This window comes from Manis javanica, chromosome 18 (assembly GCF_040802235.1).
Source record: "Manis javanica isolate MJ-LG chromosome 18, MJ_LKY, whole genome shotgun sequence".
In the NCBI taxonomy this organism is placed as follows: Eukaryota; Metazoa; Chordata; class Mammalia; order Pholidota; family Manidae; genus Manis; species Manis javanica.
The window spans coordinates 19,530,509-19,537,636 of NC_133173.1; the positions used below are offsets into that span (position 1 = coordinate 19,530,509).

At 36.4% G+C, this 7,128-nt stretch overlaps 3 non-coding genes across 3 annotated transcripts; all 3 read left to right on the plus strand.

The window, feature by feature from the left end:
• The first annotated feature begins 2,912 nt into the window (after positions 1-2,912).
• LOC118972090 (small nucleolar RNA SNORD107) lies at positions 2,913-2,984 on the plus strand. The gene has a single exon (XR_005060899.1). It is a non-coding gene; the product is annotated as a small nucleolar RNA SNORD107 (small nucleolar RNA).
• A 2,213-nt stretch (positions 2,985-5,197) lies between these two features.
• On the plus strand, positions 5,198-5,260 carry LOC118972088 (small nucleolar RNA SNORD64). The gene has a single exon (XR_005060897.1). It is a non-coding gene; the product is annotated as a small nucleolar RNA SNORD64 (small nucleolar RNA).
• Positions 5,261-6,697: 1,437 nt separating this feature from the next.
• On the plus strand, positions 6,698-6,768 carry LOC118972089 (small nucleolar RNA SNORD108). The gene has a single exon (XR_005060898.1). It is a non-coding gene; the product is annotated as a small nucleolar RNA SNORD108 (small nucleolar RNA).
• Positions 6,769-7,128: the final 360 nt, after the last annotated feature.

Below are 7,128 nucleotides of genomic sequence, written 5' to 3' on the forward strand. Positions count from 1 at the left end.
TGGCCCTGGGGCCTAAGTGGTCAGGCTGCGACCCACACAATGGCCTCTTCCATTGCCATCCATACCTGAAAGGAAGTAGGGATAGGATGAAAGGCCCCGTAAGGCCAACTATGGAAAGAAACTATGGCCCTGAATTCAGACTTGGATCACTAAATCAAAGCATTTGGAGTAGGAGGTGTTCCTTTTCCTTGGGATTTCACCTCAGCCGGTCAGCTTCTGCAGTGCTCTAGGGCCTTGTGTGATCAGAGTAGGTGACGTGATCCTGGAATAATCATCGTTCCCTGCCAGTGAGTAAGTACTTGCATACTTAGACTTTTCTCAATGAATGGCAGAACCTGGGTCCTGGGGGCCAGGGGGATCACATATCTAAGTTGTGTTACTTAAAGATAACATACACCCTAAAATATAGTTGACACTCTTAAGTACAAATTAAATGCAGCTGCATTACTTAGTGGCAGACATACTTTATGTTTTCAGAGTAGAAAATCTCTTCCAGTAAAATAGTTATGGAATGCCCAAATATCTAGGTCCAGTTTGAGTTGGTTATGGACCAGTGAAAATTACTTTTAAGAGGGAGAGGGAGAAGCTTTCTAGGTTTTACTGCTAAGATTTCAACTAGGCAGTGAATGGAGCCTTACTGATTGTAGAAATTAGCTTGTAAAATACTATAGTTAGAAATTGGTGTTAATTTATTAATAGCCTAAGACTGGTAAACTGATTGTGTCTTCTCAGATTTTACCAACAGAGGTTGTATGTATGTCACCTTTTCCATCATGGCCTTTCAAGTAGTAATCTCCCAAAGAAAAGAGAACTTCAAAATGACTAGAATTGCTGTCACCAGATTTATATGGTATTCCCAGAGTACTTTCTAGGATTGATTACCATGACCAGGTAAGGAACATAAAGTTGGCAAAGCCTTCCTTGTTTTTAGGAGATATATATAACACAAGTGTGATAATTTTTTCAGAGATAGTAAACATTACAAAGAAACTTACTGGGTACCAGAATACCAGGCAAAGCATTTTTTCTTGATCTCTGGAGGCAAAGCCACTCTTATGAACAAAGAAACTTACTGGGTACCAGAATACCAGGCAAAGCATTTTTTCTTGATCTCTGGAGGCAAAGCCACTCTTATGAAATAAAATTGACTCTTAGATAGACACTTGCTCCTTGAAACTGTGTGGGTGATAAGTATAGAGCCTTGCTTTCTACAAGTCTGCTCTCTGGACTAATTTCAAATGCAGCGTTATTTAAAGAAAACTTGCTGTATAATTAATTAACTTAAAAAAGCCTCTTACAAATCAAAGGTGAGTGGCAAGAACTCTTGAGGTTCAGGAAGATGCTTGCTTCTAATGGCTCTTTTGGTATGGTGATAATACTATTCTTATCTGCTTGGAACTTCTTGAACCTTTTGAGAAGCCCAGATTGTGGAACATATACTAAAAGACAACTTGGGACACAGCCATATAAGTAATTGCATATAGGGTGTGAGATAAGTGTATGGACCTTGTGCTTTGGATTGCTAGATCTAAGTTCTGCAGAGTTCCTTTGGGGACACATGTCAGCATTCCAGCTCTCAAACATTCATGGCAGTGAATACTTGATGTCCCTTAAACATTTTCCTACATTCCTGCATTCAAATTTGTTACATGTTTGATCTAAAGCATGTTTGAGGAATGAGTTCCTGGTTTCCTGGTTACATTTATTAACTCAAATATATACATACTACATATCAATATACGATTTCATTGGGGGTTTAAAGACAGCTTCAAATTGAATTCATGGATTTGATAGTTATGGTACTTGAAACCTTTGCTTTTGACTTATTTGTAGTCTGTTTTTAGATAGTAAACTGTACTTGGTATAAGAGCATGTCAGAAGTCATACAGTGCTCTGCCTTCACAAATTCATTGGTCTTCAGTGTCAAATTTTAGAAGTACTGTAATTTTTCCTGCTGACTTGATACATAATTGATAAGTAACGTGTAAGTATAACGTGTAAAACATGCTTTTGATATCCATACCTGTTGTGGAAAGATAACCACAATAAGGTTAGATAGTTAACACATCCCATCACCTAACACAGTTAACATTTTTTTTTCTTTTGGTGAGAACTTTTAATATCTACTGCCTTAGCATATTTCAAGTATACAGTATGGTATCAACTATAGTCACAATACTGTATAGTAAATCCCTAGAACTTACTCATCTTAAAATTGGAAGTTTGTACCTTTGACCAACATCTCTACATTTACCCTTAGTAGCCCCCGGCAGCCACCATTGACTGTTGCTAAGAGTTCAACTTTTTTACATTCCATGTAACAGCAGAAGTTTTGTAATTTCTCTAAACCTGGTGTTTTGTTTCTTGTAGGTATTTGCACAAAAATTAATTATTTATGAAATGTGGTACTAGCTATATTTGTGTAGAATTTTCATAATCTTGTTTCAAAGATCAGAGAATAACACTTCATTGAGTTCATTTTAAGTAAAACTTTTATTGATTTCAGCAAGTAGTCAATCACAGCCTCTACTATAGCATATGAAATGTTCAAATACATGTTGCCCAACTGATAATACATTACCAGATTCTGCCTTACTCATCTTTGCATTCTAGTTTCTTTGGCACTGGCTGCACATAATGCTTATATACTCAGTGTTTGCATTTTGTTAAATAAATAAAACTGCTTGTTATCATTGTTTTTTTATTTTGTATTGCAACTTTTTCAGTCTCATGCAGTGCCTTTTTTGCCCATATAACTGGAAGAGGAGAGAGTTTGATCACTGAATTATCTGACATGTCAGTAGTATCGCAACAAGGCTGAAAATCCTGTCAGCTGCATTTAGGACAGGAACCATTCCAGGTAAAATCACCTTGTAAAGAAGAGTATGAGTATATTGTAGAGGCCTTGGCTAGGTTCATGATGACACAGGACCTTGTCTGAACATAATGATTTTGCAATTTGAGCTTAAAATGACACTGAAATCCAGTCAATGTGCCTCACTAGATAGACTTTTTAGAGAATATTATTTTCAGTAGAAAATTTGGCTTGCATGTGAAGACTGAATTAGGAGTGGCAGGTGTAATAGTATATATATTTCATTTGTTTTTTATTTTCAGAGGTATTCTGAGCTAATTTTGTTCTTTTTTTAAAAAAACTATGTGCTGTTGAAAGCAAAAAAGGAAGCTCATCCTTGAATCCCAGGAGGCACAGACATGTGGTGAGATGGAAGCGAAGATATGTGAAAAGGAGACGACCACCTCTAGAACTAGGATGCCAGAGTTCTAGGTGTCTAACTGATGTCTCAGAAATAATGGAACTAATATTCATAGATATGTTTTAGGAAATGCATTGAGTGTGGTGAGTACCTTCATGTGGATCCTGTTGGTGTCTGAAGATGACTTACTTTGTGCTTTTTTTTCTTCAGTTGCCTGCAGTTGATCAACAGGTATATATAGCCTGTCACACAGTAGATACTAAAGAAGTGTGGCAGCATTACTCATTTTTTAAAATATTAGAATATAAGTTTTTAGATATTTTATAGTTACTCTTGTATAGTAGATTACCTGTCATTAGAATCAAATAGGCCTGATATGTAACTTCATACTCTTAACACTTTGAAGTAGGAAGGTATTTGTAGATAAGGGTCAAACTATTCAATGTTTACCAGGACTTGTTTTAGTAAAGTGAAAGTACTGTGTCATGAAGCATATTTGTGTGGGTATTTTTTAGTCATTTTTGGTCAAAAAATGGAAATAAAATACGCTCTTTTGAGTTCACAGGGCTGAGACCACCTCCCTTGCTTAGTGAGAAGGCCTAGCAGAAGAGCAGTATTGGACAGTTCAAAAATGTTTGTTTAGATGTAAATGTTGATAAAAAGCTTCAGGTGTCAACACAGTAAGTCCATTTCTGCTAACAGTGAGTAGACAGTGTAGGGTGCGGCAGCTGGTTGTTGGCAACAGTGTACTTAATCTTCTCAAATAGTAGATGAACCAACCTCAGGGACGTTCCCCCTTATACTAAAAGGGGATGTGCCATCTGGTGTCCTCCGGTGGCAGGAATGCAGACTACAGGAGATGGTTCTAGTTCCTTCTACACTCAGTATCATCGTAGTTAGGCTCGGGAATTCACCTTGCTTACGTAATACTTCCTTGCCTATGATTTAGGAATTTATAATGTGGAAATGAAATGGTTAATTGAAGACTTGGCTGAATTAGTTTCCTTTGGTGAGCAAAATTAATCTTAAAACTTAGGTAAGGTGGCCAAGATTAAAGAAAAAACCTCATAGCTCAACTAGATGTTTGGTGATTATGAACCATTTTGTATTTGAAACAGCTGATGAGGATAGCATAGTGACCCAGAGGTGTTAGATATTTGTACATTTGAATTAATTGGTACTTTGTTCTCATATAAAATCCATTTGTGCAGCTATTTACAGAATTCCTTGTCTGTGACCACTTGTGCTATGATAGCCAAAATAAAGGGAGAAAGATACAGTTCCTAATACCTAATATTTTATGTCTATTAGGAGCCATCTATCAGGAAATATAGTGTGTGTTCTATTGATAAAATTTGGATTTTGTTACCATAACACTATGGTTCTTTGTATCAGAGATGTTAGAACTTAGCATAGACCACCTTCAGAATCCTCAAATGTGGTGTTTCAATAGACCTGTGGTTGGACTTTGTGCTTCATCTATTTGATCTGCTTTATTTTACTTGACCATTCTCATTGAACCTTCTGTAGTATTTTTTTCACTTATATCTGGGATATTTTGGTGGATATTTTCAGTATAACCTAGGTCCTTAAATTGGTTTATAAATTGTTGGGGGAAATAGGACATTGCTGATCTTAATTTGATCTTGATATTAAATCTATGCTGGGTATTATTTAATATTTCAAATTGAAATATGTCAGATAATATTTTGTGGAAGTAGATTATAAACTTTTAATAGTTATGGTACAGCAAAGATCTCAAAATTATTCTGGCAGATTGCTGGGAGTTTTATTCTTTGATATTTATCCCCCTAATTCTATGTAAGTTGAATGATAGATACTACTGCCATTTAACTTGTGTTGTTACTAAAGATAATCATTCATTGTCCCAAACCAAGAGACCTTTAGTTAGCAGAGGTGTTCTGTCTGCACGTGTTAATCCCTTTACAGAGTTGTCCTGGTTGTTAGGAGAGACCTTGGCTGGATTTATGATGAGTTATGTTTGCTGAGCATAAGTGAAGCTCAATGTGAGTGCTCTGAAATCCAGCCTCAGTGTCAATCCAAGGACTTGGAATACAATTTTTCCTAACATGAGTTCTTAGACTGTATATTTCACAGGGTTTTCCCAGTCAGTGTGTGCAGGTTAGGGACAATAGAGCTATAGTTTTTTGCCCAGTGAAATAGAGGAAGGTGAACTTTAAATTCACTACTACACTTTCCTTTGGTAGAGTATTTTCTGTGTAGCATTATTATATCTCACATTTATCTTTTTAATTATACATTTCAAATAATAACTTGAAAGGTTATCAACTTTATAAATTCAAAGGACTTGGAAGCTACTATGCTGTTGTTCTTCTTTTCCATTACAAGTATCACTCAACTTCAACCTTGTACCAGTCAGTTTCCTGAGAGCATGTCTCCAGACTCTGGGAGGCAACTCCATTACCACATGGGTAAGAAATTGCTAGTTTGTTGTTGAGGTACTGCTTTGGTCTAAGATGAGATTTATAGTTTTAGCAGAATGCTGAAGTTATATTCAGAGGGATTACTCTAATTCTTAGTAAGTTACCATGTTCTATGTCTTTGCAAGACATAGATGGACAGATACAAGTTTTGTCTCTTGTGATTCAAGGGGATGAAACTGGTGTTTTGCATGTATTTATACTGAGCCCTAGAATAAGGAACAGATTTGCTAAATAGCATGCATTTTTCAAATTAGATCTTTAATCCCACATTATTCTTCAATATTTAGTTTTATTTACATAAATAATGGATCTGTGGTTATCTGTGAATGACATTCTATGATTCAGTGCTTGTTATTTTCTGATAGTAAATTGTGAGGGGGTTGAGTAGTAATAAACAGGTAATTCAGAAAAAAAACCCATAAAAAGGTACCATGGACCATTGAATATGCCAGGGTCTTATCTTTAATCATCTTAATTTGTTAAGAGGGATGTGTGTTCGTGTTTATGTGTGAATAAGTAAGTGGTGTAGGTGTTGATACTGTGACAAGTGACTAGTTTATAGTGAAAAGTTGTTAGGGTTCGGAAGAATTCTTTTTAAATTAAGGTAGACAAGACTTTTCAGTTCTTTCCCTTACCAAGTTCCTGTTTTCCTGCTAGAAATTTTAGTATATTTGTAACTTCTCAGATTGTATGGTTTCTCTCAGTGTTTCTGATCCTAGCTGGTTAGGGATATGCTGAGTAATTGAAACAGGTGAGCTACCCTTTCTGTTAGTGAATTAGGTAAGAAACATACAATTGAGAGAGAAAAGGAAGGAATGAGTTTGGGGTTTGTTGAGGTGTAGTGTTGACTTGAGGGTCATTTGATCAGTTACTGCTGGGAAGAAGGATGCAGTGGTACTACTGGCTCAGGTCCTTCCAAATAACTTCATTCATGAGGTGCTGCTTCTTTATAGGTGACCTAAAGAAAATCCCTTTTAAGCATGAGTTTTGTTTGTTTTTTGTTTGTGGTGAGGCCTGGCTTGATGATCAGACTGACTGTTTCTTGAACTTAATGACAGTGTTCATTCCTACAAGGAAAATCTGAGGTCCATCCAAGCTGATTAATGATCAGAGCTTTTTGGTGAGAAAGTAATGGAAGGAATGAGTTAACAGTAGATGGTGAGCACATTGGTGGATGAAAAGAAGATAAGAAGGAAAAAGGCACAGTTTAAAGTGACTGTAGCATGTCTCCATGTTGTCCAGGTGTGAAGAGACATAAATTGAGAGTGGTGTCAGGACTGTTTGAATTGTTTCAATAGGAAAGTTGCCCTGTTTGAATATTGGAAGGGTAGAGAGAGGGTAAGAGTCAGAACTTCCATTTACCTACTACTTTGTGTTTAACTTCAGCATATGGGTGTCAGCCAGCTTTGCCATTTTAGGTTCTGTGTCCTTTCGTGAGTTGATGATTG